The following is a 14,062-nucleotide window of genomic DNA, read 5'->3' on the forward strand; positions in this document are numbered from 1 at the left end:
AAAAATTTTTATTATTTTTTGTATGTGTACCATCACATAGGACTTGACCGGTACAGGAGGAGATTGCCCCTCCTTCTCCAGCAGAGCATCTGGTGGATTTAAACTGCATGCCTCTAGGATTGCAGTGCAACTTCTTTGCCACTAGGCCACAAGAGCTCCTTCATGCTTGCTATTTTTAAAGAATATAAATAATACCTACTATTTATTGAGGGCTTTCTATGTGTCAGGTACCATGCTTTATATATATCTTATTTCATTTCCACAAGTACCCTGTAAAGCACGTTCAGTTGTTATCCCCATTTTACAGATAAGAAAACTGAGGTTCAGAAGGGTTAAGAAATTTTTCCAAGTTCACACAGTTAATATACAGTTAACTGCAAATTTAAACCTGTGGTTCTCTAACTCTAAAGTCTAATACATTTACTACCATTCCCTTCCTGTAGAGCCTTCATTCATGTACCAAATATCTAATGTGCATCTACTGTGCCTTTTGTTGTTAGGTGCTATTGAGTATGACTCACAGCCACCTTATGGACAACATATTTGAACCTTATCCTATTCTATGCCATCTTCACAGTCTCTGACACACTCAAGCCCATTGCTGCAGTCATTGCATCAATCCACCTACTTGAGGGTATTCTTCTCTTTCACTGACCCTCCACGCCTCCACCTTTCCAAGCATTGTGTCCTTCTCCAAGGAATAACCCCTCCTTGCAACATGCTCAAAATATATGAGTTGAAGCTTCATCTTTGTCTCTAAGAAGCACTTTGGTTGAACCTTTTATGTTCTTTTGGCAGGCCATGGGATATCCAACCCCAAAGTTCAAAGGCATCAATTCTTCTTCTGTTATCTTTCTTCATTCTTCAGCTCTCAGATGCATAGCAAGTGACTGAAAAGATCACTTTTCATTGAATCAGGCATACTGTATTCCTCAAACAACATCATTGATCCTCAATAGTTTGGATTTAGAAATCAGGATTTAGGAAGGTGTCTGGCAAAACAAGTTAATAAAGAAAAGTCTAGCACAGAGATGTTCTTGAGGATTGAAGGAAGATAAAGAAATCAAAGGTTGAGGACAGCAGTGAGGAATCTACTATAACTAACTATCCAAGGAGAACTCACATCTTTCTGATGTAGAATAAAGACAAGGGGGTTGTTGAGTTGAAGGATATTTAGATAGATTTAAAGGAATGTGTGTGGAGTTAGATGCTTAAATTAGTTTTGCTATTTAGCCATTAATAAATGTACTTTTTTCTCCTCTCCTTCCTGTAAACATCTGCTGAGTACTTATACTGTAACAGATTTCTCACACCAATGATTTTATCTTGACCATCACCAGACATTTTGATAAATTCATGAAATAGGTCTAATCCCTAGCTACCATTAAAAACCTAGAAGAATTTTAGTTCAACTATACTTTAGACAAAAATGAAAACAAAATAAAAATGGGACAGAGCCCATTTCTGTCTTGAATTGATAGTAGCAGTGTTTGAGAGGTAGACCATTTTTTTCCCTAGGATGAACACAGCCTCTGCTATTCTATATGAGACCCTCAGTCGCTTGAGAAGTCCAGAACTCTGCTCATCCCTCCTTTCTGTCATTAAGCTTCTGTTGCATGCACAGAACATAGACAACTTAGTAATAGGATACAAAGTGACAAGACTATGATAGAAAAATAAGATTCTGCCAGGAACATAAAATCAGCAGCAGTTTGGGGGGATTGGGAAATGTATCCTGGTTCTTAAGAACAAGTAAGGGATTATATCAGGTCTAAAGCAGTGGATTTCAAACCCATCAGATGCTCTGCAGAGGAAAGAAGTGGCAGTCTGCATCCATGTTCATAGTCTTAGAAATCCCTTCAGGCAGTTTTCCCGTCCTTTAAGGGTCATTATGAATTGGATGAATTGCATTGTAAAAAATCTGCTGTCAGGGACCTCACCAGAATACTAAAGAGCAATTATGTCAGTATGGAGACTAAGGTGTGCCTGATCCAGGCCATGATATTCGCAATTACTGGCTATGCATTAGAAAGTTGGACAATAACTAGGGATGACAGAAGGAAAATTGATGCTTTTGAGTTGTGGTATTGGAGAAGAGTATTGAATATACCGTGGTCTGCTAGGAGTACAAACAGGTTCATCCTGGACAGGGTGAGACCAGACTGCTCCTTGGAGGCAAGGATTCTGAAGCTCTATCTCACATACTTTGGGCATGTTGCAAGGAGGGACCAGTCTTTGGAGAGGGACATTATACTTGCAAGGATAGAGGGACAGCGTAAGACGAATATCTTGAATGAGATGGATTGATTCAGTCACTGAGGTACGGGGGGGGGTGGCGGGGGCGTGTCAGAGACAATTAAGCTGGCACAGGTAGAGCAGGGTTCAGAGCTGTTGTATTAGGGTTGCTATGAGTCAATGGCACTTAACAATAACACCAACATGAATTGGTATATAAGGGATGATTGGTGGCCTGAGGGTAAGGACTTGTGCTGCCAACCCTAACACACACGGTTCAAATCCACCAGCTGCTCCGTGGAACACAATAGACAATTTCCTCCCTTGTAATTTACAGTCTCAAAACCTGCAAAAGGTCAGTTATGGGTCTGCTCTGATTTGACTGCACATAATGAGTCGAACATTGGATTTAAGGTGTCTAATGCAGTTGCTATTAGGAAAGAAGTCCCGTGAATCCTCCTTTGTACCAGGCTACATGCTAAGCCATTCCTTTAGGACATCTCGAATGTTTATTAAGTCTGTCCTAGGGTCTCTGAAATGATTCACTGAGAAGAAAACTCTTAGGAGCAGGAAACTGAGGTCCAGAGAGTATTAGTGCAAGACTGAATCAAGAGACATGGTCCTGGGATTTAGGATTTTGGAGCAGTCGCAGGCAACCTGTGCTGTCACAGGAACCACTCAGAATTTTCCTGCTCCGCACATGGTCTGGCTAGGAAGTGAGAGCAAGGTAACTGGGCAATCTTCCCATCACTGTTTGAGGACCAGGGCAAGAGAAGGGTAGAATAGTTACCATGCCATCCTGGAGCCTTTCTTCTGATTGGCCCGAGCTTCTGCAGCCCGAGTCTCGGGGTCCAAAGGAAGGGGGAGGAGCCTAGGTATGGCGTCACTAGTACCCTCTCACACCCCGCCCAGCATACCCCAAACTAACCACTCACAAGCCCACTTCGATAGGCCCTTGTGTGACGCCACGGCTCTCTCCCAGCCAACCGCGGCAGTGAGGGGGCGGGACTCCATGACCCCTTTCCCCCGCTCCTCCCCTTTCCTCTCCCTAACTCTTGTTGCCCCGCCTCTTCCCCTTGTTCCTTCTCCTAAAGACCGCCTTCACGTTCTGGTTCAAAAGACTAGTTGCCCAATGAAGAACAGGGCAGGCTTAGAGTGGCGGCCTCATTTGCCAATACTCAGACAGCGAGGGCGGACCACTAAGAGCGAGCCTCTGACGGCGGACGGCGTGTGACGCAGTCGGGCCCTCTGCGCTCTGCGCCGGGAGCGGCGGTCGGTAGCGGTGGTAGTGGCGGCGACGGTTTCGTAGCGGCCGCGCGCTGCTCACTGAGCGGCGGGTGGCGAACGGACCTGGGCCCTCACTCCTGACACTTTACCCCACTGTGTTGAGGTAAGTCGGCAGGTACAGCAGTAGCGGCCCGAGGCAGGCAGGCTCCTCCTCTCTGAGCGGGCGGGTGCGCGGGGCGTCCCAGGCCCTCACGGCGCCGAAGTCTCGCGCCCGTCGCGTACCTTCTACCCAGAAAGAGGGGGCGGGGCCCGAGATCCTGCGGGCCCCCAGGCCCAGCTTTTACGGTCTTACGGGGAGAATCGACGTGGTAGGGTCTGTATTGAGGGGGGAGGGTCTCCAGTTGTAGTCCACGGGGAGAGAGGGTCCATTTAGCTGGTTATAGAGTCATTCATTCATTTGGTGGATATTAGGCAGGCTCCTGCAGTAACCTGGCCCTTTGCAGAGGGTACTGAAGACCCTGAATTAGATCTCCCCAGACGTGGCCCTGGTACGGCAAAACGGGCTTTTTATTTGCCTTCCCCACAAGAGAAATGGGATAGGTAGTTTGATAGTTTGCTGTCTTTTTAAGGTAATGTCTGAGAATTGGCGGCGGTTCAGAGCAGTTAGAGGTTATTTTCCGTTCTTCCACGTGTTTTGTGTAAAGCCAGATGAGAAAAATTGAGTTTCTGTGTTACTGTAGTCGTCAAGACTAGAATTTATTTAAATTTATTTAAAACTAGCCTTTCTCCTCTGCAGTACATATAATTTCTCCAGGTGGAGAAACCAAGGCCTGGAGAAAGGACGGAATTTACTAGATGTCCTGAATATACTTACTACTCCACGTCCGATTCCATACTCTCATTACTGAGGATTCTTTGCGGGGTGGAGAGAAAGGCACTCAGTGGTTAGGGCTAGACCTAGTAGTAGCGTTCTACACTTGAGCGCATTTAGCTCTGTTCAAAAGAAGACAAGCTTTGATACCTTTACCCAGGCCAAGAGAAGTAAAAAATCGCTTTAAAGAAAAGAAAGAAGAAAAGTTGGTTAAACATCATTGATATTTTATGTATTGGGAATGAATCGATAAAACTGGAAATTGTTGGAAAGTTGTGTCTGAATTTTTAGCCTGTGTCTCTAGCTGTAGAATCAAGAGTCTAGTTAGTGACACACAACAGTACTGGACTATTCCAGTACTGTTCCTGAAAGCAGGAAGTATAGACAATATTTTAAAAATTAGGCAGCAGTCACTTTTATAATTCCTGTACTTTTGAGCGACATGGTTCCTTTTTGGTGTATAATTCAAAGTATTGTGGTAGGATAAAGTAAAGACCTTAAACCCCAGGTTGGAAGAGGTAAACTAACTGCAACAAAATAAAGAGCAGTCATTATTCCTTTGGCTTAGAAAGTCTTAGAAATTTAGAAAGAAATGTTTGTCAGTAGTGTGAGTCCAAGAAGTTAAGCTGTCAAAGCCCAAAAGTTGAACAGAATGGAGCTACTGGATGGACAGATGACTTGGAGTAGAATTACTCTCTTTAACTCATTTAAGACTTCAATGGAATTACTTTTGCCCCTTTGGTCCATTCTAACTAGAATATAGCTTGTTTACATGTAAAGTATAAACTGAAGAGTAGAGTATGGGAACAGAGAACTCTAGTGTACTTAAATGTGAATAGTGTTTGTTTTCCGTAACATTTTTTCAGTTCAAACATTGCTGCTTTCTGGGAAACCTTTCCTGGCATTCTTTCCCTGTCAAACATCTATAACACTTATTTAAAATGTCTATTTATAGATGTCTATTTATAAAATATAGTTTTCAGTTGTAGCTGCTAGTATTAGATTGTGGTAAAATGTTTTGGTCTTATCTTTCTGTTCAGGTTACTTGCTACATAGTCCTTTAGTGTGTTAATTTGAACAAATAAACATATGGAGTTACCTAAAAAATAGTCTGAAAGAAAAAAAACCCCACCAAACCAACAACAGCAACAGAAAAAAAAAGAAAATAAAAAAAAAATAGTCTTGAGTATTTATGTGCTCCTGAACTATGTGCTTCTGGATTAAAGAATATATGTAATGTTTATACTACATGATATTTTGGTTGCTGATTTTATTTATGTCCACTAACCAGAGCCAGTAGAGTTTTTTAGCAAGCAGAACTTGACAGAATAGGGAAAAAAACCCATTATGTTATTTTCATGAAATATTATTTATATGATAACAGTAATCTTGAAGTATAGTAATTCTGATGTTTAATGTCTCGTGAAGAACACATCTGCAATTAAGCAGTTTGTTGAAAAATTAAGGGACTAAGCAGGTTAGACATTTGGCAGTATGTAGGTATTTAAAGGGAAGGCATGTTAACATTTTTTCAAGAATTTGGTATATGTATGTTTGAAATTGACCACCCTAAGTATCTGACAGTTTATGTTTAGAACAAGTTGCAGCCTGGTACTGAGAACAGTTGGGGCCGTGCAATTCTTTGTCTTGGGGCTGACTTTTGTATTTTAGGATATTTAGTAGCATTTTTGGTCTCTATGTAGTACTTTGAAACCTTATCCCAGTTTATAATTAGGTTTGTCTCCAGACATTGTCAAATGTCATCTAAGGCAAAATTACACCTCGTAGAGACAACTGCTCCATAAAAATATTGCCAATATTTCATTGAAATGATGTCTTTTTCTTACTTTTTTCTTAAAAATCTATTTGTTGTATTTTTGTAAAAAAAAATTTATTTCCTTAGAGCTGAGGAGGTAGAGGAGGAAAGGGACAGGTGGGGAGTGTCTATAAATGAAAGAGAAGCGGCAGGGAGAGGGTTAAAAAGAGACAAGGGAAGTAAGACACATAGGGAGAAAGGCAAGAGACCAGAGTGGAGAGACTAAAGACAAATGGGGGAGTGAAGGGAGGAGCAGAAGTGGCAGAGGGAAGGTAGGGGGAAGGGAGAGGGAAAAAAGCTAAAACAATTATTCTTGAAAAATCTCATCAATTAGTCAGGCACTTGGGAAACAGTAGAGCTAAATGACCATGAGTTTCTGTAGTTTTCCCTTTTATTTCTGTAGTAGCTACCTCTTCTGTGAGATAGGAGGAGAAATTAAGGTCCTGTTTGAAATAGGATAGGCTATTGAGTAAATAAATGTTTGTTTCAAGTTTGTGAGTAAAAGAGCATTATGTTATTGTTAGGTGCTATAATGTGTGTGTGTGTGTGTGTGTGTGTGTGTGTGTGTGTAAGAGATTGTTGTTAGGTGTCATCAAGTTGAATACGACTCATCAACCCTATGAACAACGATGCCATCCTCATCATTTCTGACTTAGTAGAGCTCATTGTTGCAGTCACTGTGTCTGTCCATCTGGTGGAAAGTCTTCCTCTATTTCACCAACGCTCCATCTTTGCAAGCATGATGTTGCTCTCCAAAGACTAATTTCTCCCATTAATATGCGCAGAGTATGAGAGGTGAAGCTGTCATCTTTACTTTCAAGGAACACTCTGGCTGCACTTCTGTCCTTTTGGCAGTCCATGGGATAATTAGTACTCATCTCCCCCACCACAGCTCAAAGGCATCAATTCATCTGTCATCTTATTCATTGTTCAGCTGAGATGCATAGCAAGTGATTGAAAAGACCATGACCTAAATCAGGCATATCCTAGTCTTCAAACTGATATCATTGCTCTTCAGTCATTTGCAGAGGTCCCTGACTGCAAACTTTTCCAGTGCAATATGTCTGCTGATCTCCTGACTGTTGGTACCAAATGTATTGATTGTGGATCCAAGTAAGATGATGTCATTCACGATTTCAGTCTTTTCTCCATCTGTCATGAAGTTACCTATCCACTGGTGAGAATTTCTGTTATCTTGATGTTTAGGTGTAATCCATATTTGAAGGCTGTAGTCTTTGTTTTTTTGCAGCAGAACTTCCAAGTCCTCTTCATGTTCAATAAGCACGGTCATGTCGTCTACATAGATTGTTGTAGATTGTCTTCCTCTGATTCTGATACCGTATTCTTCATAGAGTTCTGCGTTTTGAATGATTTGCTCAGGATACAGATTGAATAGGAGAAGATAGAACCCTGATGCACACCTTTCTTAATTTTAAACCATGTGGTGTTCACTTGTTCTATTTATACAGCAGCCTCTTGGTCTGCATATAGGTTTTGCATGAGCACTATTAAAGTGTTCTGGGATCCACATTCTTATTGTTAGCCATAATTTGTATGATCCACAAAGGCCTTTGTGTAAAGCACACCTAGACGTTCTTTTGGTATTCTCTGCTTTCAGCCAGGATCCATCTGACATTATCAAGGAAAATTCCTGGTGCCATGGCCTCTTCTGATCCCAGCTTGAACTTCTGTCTGTTCTCTGTATATTCTTCTACCTGTTTTTAGATGATCTTCAATATTTTGCTCACATGTGATATTAATGATATTGTTGATAATTTTTTACATTCTGTTGGATCACCTTTTTTGGGAGTGGGAACAAATATGGATCTCTTCCAGTCAGTCAGCCAGGCAACTGTGCTCCAAATTGCCTGACATAGACTGGTGAGCACATTCAGGGCTGCATCCAAGGTTGCATTTGTTAGTTGAAACATGTCTGTTGGTATCCCATCAATTTCTGGAGCCTTATTTTTTGACAGTGCACTCAGTGCAGCTTAAACTTCATCCTTCATTACCGTCAGCTTCCCCCCAAACCCCTGGCATTTAGAAATTTATTACTATAACATTTTCATCAAAACTTTAAGATCTTGGCTGTTTCTTCCTTTATATAAGGCCAAGAGAGATACATTGGCCACTTTCACAGCCTTAAAGTGGACTCCAGGAATGTCACCAATCGCATGACCTTTGCCATCAAATCCAGCAATTAAGAACTTCATCATTTTCCTCAATAAAATTCAAGCAGCCATCATTGGGCACGAAGACTGTGATTTTCTTTCTGTTCTTGATGAGCTGGGCTCTTAGACACTAATGGCAGAATTTGCCTGCTTGCCCTCAACACTCACTTTTTAAAAATTTTATTAATTTAATGAACATGTACAGATTTTAGATTTCCATTCATTCATTGTTGCACTTTTTTCTCCACCCCCCAAGTTTGTTCCTCTCTCTGAAAAGCAAAAGATAAACATCTTCGTGGGTATACATTTCCCCCCCACCCCACCCCCCCATGCACTCCGCTATGCAAGCTTAATTCTGGATTCCTGTGATAATCATAATACCCTATCATATATCGCTTTTAAACTGTTCTCTCCCTCGTCTGTTTCAATTCAGTATACATAATCTATCCAGTTTTTCTCAGTCTTACCCCACCCCTGGTGTCAGTACCATTCTACAACAGTGGCACTATGTGGTATTTATCTTTTTGTGACTGAGATATAACACTTTTTTAAAAATTTTTTAAAATATTTTTTTTTTATTGGGAAAAACATATTGGGGGGTACAAGGAGGTGAGGGTTGGGGGCAGAAGGGTGAGGATGGGCCAGGATGCAGTTACAGAGCTGCACAGTTTGGTCGGTGGGGGGAGCAGGTGAAGGAAATGATGAGGGTCCTGTGGGGACCAGATGCTACAGAGGAATGACAAGCATTTTCCAATAGTAATTAAACCAACTGTCTTATTGATTTGGGAATTGGATGCCGACTCTCTGGCTTCCTCATGCTGAACAGGGGCATAGATATAAAGGGGGGAAGGGAGGACACTTTATCACCTTACTGGTGGTCTTGGGTTATAGCTGCTTGCCTTCTTGCTCCTGAGGGCCGCGACGGTTCGCCCCGAGCCGGGGGCCAAGCGCAGCCTGCCCCGGGCAGAAGGCCACGACAGCTCGCCCCGGGCAGAGGGCCGCGATGGCTCGCCCCGGGCAGGGGGCCGAGGGCAGCCTGCCCCTAACACTCACTTTAACACAGTTCCTTTGCATGCTCCACCAAACGATTGGCCTTCAGAGCTGTTCCCAAATGGGCTTTTATGTACTGTTTATCATTCCACTACTGGTTGTGCTGCAGCTTCCTGGTAGTTACGAAGACCTCGACACATGCCCATGTTGGCCTGACCATGGATCCCAGAGAGAGTACCATTGGCTTTTGATCATATGCTGCTTCCTGATATATTTCAGTGTCAGCCAGTTCTTTTTGGTACACAGTGACTGTGTATTCCCTCTGTCTTGTTTTAATGCTTCATAGATTATTCAAGATTTTGCCCATTACAACTCAAAGCTTAAATTTGTTTTCTAGTTCTTTCAGCTTGAGATATGCAGAATGAGTTCTTCCCTTTTTATTCTTACTCCAGCTCCCTGCACATTCTAATACTTTGTTTTGTCTTTGTCTTATCTGTCCTTTGATATCTTCATTTCTTTTACGTCAGCATTTCTTCTCTTTGTTTTGGCTACTCAGTACTCTAGTGCACTTTTCAAAATTTCTTTTGACATCCATTTTGGTTTTTACTTCCTTCTTTGTCTTTGTAATGACCTTTTTGCTTTCTTCATGGATATTTTTTATGTCATTCCACAACTCACCTGGTTTTAGTCACTGGTGTTCAATGCTTCAAGCCTAGTCTCAAGATGATGTTTAAATTCAGGTGAGATAGACTCAAGATCATATTTTTGTTCTTATGGACTTGTTTTAATTTTTTTCAACTTCAGTCTGCACTTGCACATGAGTCATGGTCTGTTCCACAGTCAGCACCTGGCCTTATTTTGATCCCCCATATTGAGCTGCTCCAGCAATTGCCTCCGCAGATAGTCAGTCTGATTCCTATGCAGTTTATGAGTTGCGGTCCATGTGCTAAGTCACCATTTGTGTTTTGTTTTTAAATTTTATTAATTTTAATGAACATTTACTGAAATTTTGGAATTTCATTCATTCATTGTTGTACTTTTTTCTTTACGCCCCTTCCCCCAGGTATTTGTGATGAATAAATCATTAAGTGTACAGAATTCTATCATTCAATATCAGGCTTCATATCTGTCACCGAGTCCATACTTTCTGGCTGTCATTCTTTATTGTTTCCAACTTTAGCATTCCAGTCACCAGTTAACATTAATGCATCTTTATTGCATGGCTGGTCCCTTTTGGACTGTAAATTTGGTAAAAATTATCATTTTCCTCCTCTGGCGTTAGCTATTGATAAGTCTATTTGAATAATAGTGGTAATAACAGAGCTTCCTCTGGCTTAGCTGTTGATAAGTCTATTTGAATAATAGTGGTAATAACAGATCTTCCGTGTATGGGTATGGATAATATACTATCACTATAAAAAAGTTTATAGTTGACATAATTACATATAATGTGTGATTGTTTTACTTTTCAGGTAAAGACTTGATATTATATGAATATAAATTGATGACTTTTGTCCTGTTGGGCAAAATAATGAATGCTGAGAATTATTTACCATATTGAAGAGTTTTTATGTAAGTCAGTATAATGAGAAATTTTGAGGGTTTTTTTTCTCCTTGTAGGAAAAATTTATGTCCTATAGTTCCAATTAAATATAGTGGCCTACAGATGTTGGTTTTACTGAGCACTTATGGATTCTGCCTGCAGAAGTAGAACCTGAACCAGTGGCTCCTAATTCAAGGTGCTCTACCATTGAGCTACATCTCTAGGCCTAAACAACACATAACAATAATAACACTATGACAGGTTTGGAAGCAGGAGTGGTATCCACTTCCTAAATAACATGCCTCCAGAAATGCTGTGAACTTTGATAAATGTTGATATTTGTAGAGGGGCCTTTTGCTCATAGAGTCACTATGAGTTGTGCTCAACTCAAGGGCAATCAGCAACAATGAAGTTTCAATTAAGTCTGAAAATAAGAGTGATTTTTAAACTTACGTGAGTAATTGGGTAGTTTGGAAGATGTGAAAGTAGAGGGCAGGCTGATAAAGGTAGGAAAAAGCTTGCTGTGTAAGATCAAAGGCTACAGGCCTTAAAGATTGATTACATCTTGACATCAAGAAAATAGAGATCCTCACCACTGACCCAGTAAGCAACATCGTGATAGAAGATTTCATTTCACTTGGATCCATAATCAACACTCTTGGTATCAGCAGTCAAAAAGTATTCTGTCAAGGACCTTTCTGGAGTACTAAGGAACAGTGATGTTAGTTTAAAGAGTTAAGACATTCCTGATTTAAACTATGGTCTTCGAAATTATTTGCTATGCATCAGAGGATTGGATAGTGAATAAGGATGGCAGAAGAATACCTTTGATTTGTGGTGTTGGAGAAGAGTATTGAATGGACTACCAAAAGAGTAAAGAAATGTATGTCTTGGAGAAAGTGCATCCAGTGTGGTCCTTGGAGGCAAGGATGCTGAAACTTTAGCGTACTTTGAACATGTTAGGAAAGGCCATTCTTTGGAAAGATGCATTCATACCTGGTCTGTGAAAGAGGAAGACTCTGAACGAGATGGATTGATACAGTAACTATAGGAATGGGCTTGAATATGTCAGAGATGATGATGATGATGATGATGAGGATGGCCTAGGATAGGACGGGATTCAGATCCATTGTTCACAGAGTTGCTGTGAGTCCTACTTGACTTGAGGGCACCTAACAACAACAATGTATTTTCAACATACATCATTTTCTCATACTGTGTTTTGGTTTCTGTTACTGTGGTGCTGGAAACTGTGTTATTAGTATTTTAAAAAACCAAGAGGGTCATCCATGATGGACAGACTTGTGTTTCTTTGAGACTAAGACAGTCTAGGAAGAAAGATCTGTTGATTTATTTCCAAAAATTAGCCAGTAAAAACAATGGATCTCAACAAAATATTGTTCAGCTGCTTGCATTGGTTGTATCCTTAGGTGAGGTTAGTCACTGCTGCTGCTGTAGTTTAGTCTGTTTCTGCTTGGCAGAGAAATACCTGCTTTGTGACGTAGAACAATAAAGGTGAAGAAGATGCTTTGAGATGGTTTAGCATAATAGCTCTATGCTGTACCATCCTCATGATCTCTTTTGTGCTCAGGCCCATTGCGGTAGTCATTGTGTCATTCCATCTCATGGAGGGTCTTTCTTTCTTGTTAATATGATCTCCATTTATTGATAACAGTTTTAGAAATTAGAACAAGTATCTGAAAAATTCTGTGATTACTATTGTCGTTTGAGACTTTTGCTTTGATTCTAGCACTGTTGCTTTTCCTCTTTAGTGCAGAGGTCAACATGATCGGAAAAAGACATTTTACTATTTTAAAAATAGTTTTATGCTTTTTATTTTCGTTTAAAATGGTATTTTTTACTTTTTGTCTTGTTTTTTAGTGTTCTCTCCCCCCTTTTTTGTTAATTTTTAAATTAAAAAAATTCTTTTTATTTAATAAAAAGTAGAAGTTCTAGTCTATAGCCATCCTTGTAAGGCATGGGTCAGCTTCTCACATTGCTCATTCAAGTTAAGGGTGAAGAAGAGCAGGAGCCCCACGTCTGCGCTTATAAATAATAGAAAAAGCTCTTCTCCAGTGAGGAAGAAGTATGGATGAGAAGGCAGCTGGGGCAGAAATGGGCAGTGTCAAAGCAGGAAACCCCGCACAGCTTGACAGCCTTGACCCTGTCCACTCTGAGGCCCCTCCCCTTCAGGAGCTTGGCAGGAATTTGGGGGAGTGTGGGGAGGGAGTAAGGGGAGGAGGTTGGAGGCTGGGACTGGTGCTAGCTGCTGGGACAAAAATAATTTTGACTTGATAGAGAAGTTGTGCTGGTTGTTAGCTGCCATTAGTCAGGCCATCTCCAACTCAGGGAAATGTACATCAGAATGGACCTGTACTCAGTCACTATTGCGTTTGTTGCTGTGACTATTATACCAACCCTTCTCACTTTGGATCTCCTCCCTTAATAAGTTCCCTGCTTTACCAAACATGGTGGCCAGTTTATGTATGTTTCTCTGATGGCATAGCCAGAAAAAATGAGGCTGCTTTTTGGAGTTAGATTAGCAGACCTTTCTTCATAGTTTAGCTTTAGGCCGAAAGCTCTGTTGAAACCTCACTTTGAAAGATGTGGTTGGTATCTGAAATACTGATGGAATAGTCTCCAGAATCATAGTAACACAAAGAGCACCACAATATTACAGACTGACAAGTGATTGCCAACTTTATGGACTTCCTAAAGGGAATCTTTGGGACTTTTTAGGGGCCTACAGAGCACAGTAGTCTAGAGGACAGTACATTTTCATACTGGGTCATAGTGTGAAAGCTTCCTTATAGAGCTGAGCTGATAGGATTATCCTGTACTCCCTGCTCTTTACTTCAGCTAGAGCACCTTTTGCTTTTGTCTGTGTTATAGATTGGATGACATAGCTAAAAAATATTACGAGGAAAATGCTGACAAAAGAAAAAATAATTGGTTAAGATTATCTAACAAGAAGGGCATGGTATGTTTGGCTACAAATGAAGGGTTGACAATTGGAATCCCAGCTTCTCCACAAGAGAAAAAAAAATGACATATGCTTCTCTCCTCTTTAGGATAACAACAGTCTTAGAAACCTGGTAGGAGAAAAACCCAAAAAACAAAAAGAAACCTGGTGGAGAATCTCCACCGGAAGAATCAGCTCAGCTGCAGTGGGTTTGTTGAATCTTAATTTCAGATATCTTTTTTTTTTT

At 40.8% G+C, this 14,062-nt stretch overlaps 2 protein-coding genes and 1 pseudogene across 3 annotated transcripts in view; 1 reads left to right on the forward strand and 2 right to left on the reverse strand.

The window, feature by feature from the left end:
• PGAP2 (post-GPI attachment to proteins 2) overlaps positions 1 to 3,122 on the reverse strand; it is a 32,720-nt gene extending 29,598 nt beyond the window's left edge. For both annotated transcript variants that reach the window (XM_006885539.1, XM_006885538.1), the window contains exon 1: positions 3,023 to 3,122. The gene's annotated coding sequence lies outside the window, so the exon portion shown is untranslated. The remainder of the gene's footprint in view (positions 1 to 3,022) is intronic.
• A 263-nt stretch (positions 3,123 to 3,385) lies between these two features.
• Positions 3,386 to 9,516, reverse strand: LOC102867532 (annotated as a pseudogene).
• The window catches only part of NUP98 (nucleoporin 98kDa), a 137,108-nt gene continuing 126,523 nt past the window's right edge, over positions 3,478 to 14,062 (forward strand). The window contains exon 1 of the mRNA XM_006885718.1: positions 3,478 to 3,619. The gene's annotated coding sequence lies outside the window, so the exon portion shown is untranslated. The remainder of the gene's footprint in view (positions 3,620 to 14,062) is intronic.

This window comes from Elephantulus edwardii, unplaced genomic scaffold, assembly GCF_000299155.1.
Source record: "Elephantulus edwardii isolate Elephantulus edwardi_28Jun2011 unplaced genomic scaffold, EleEdw1.0 scaffold00044, whole genome shotgun sequence".
Taxonomy (NCBI): domain Eukaryota; kingdom Metazoa; phylum Chordata; class Mammalia; order Macroscelidea; family Macroscelididae; genus Elephantulus; species Elephantulus edwardii.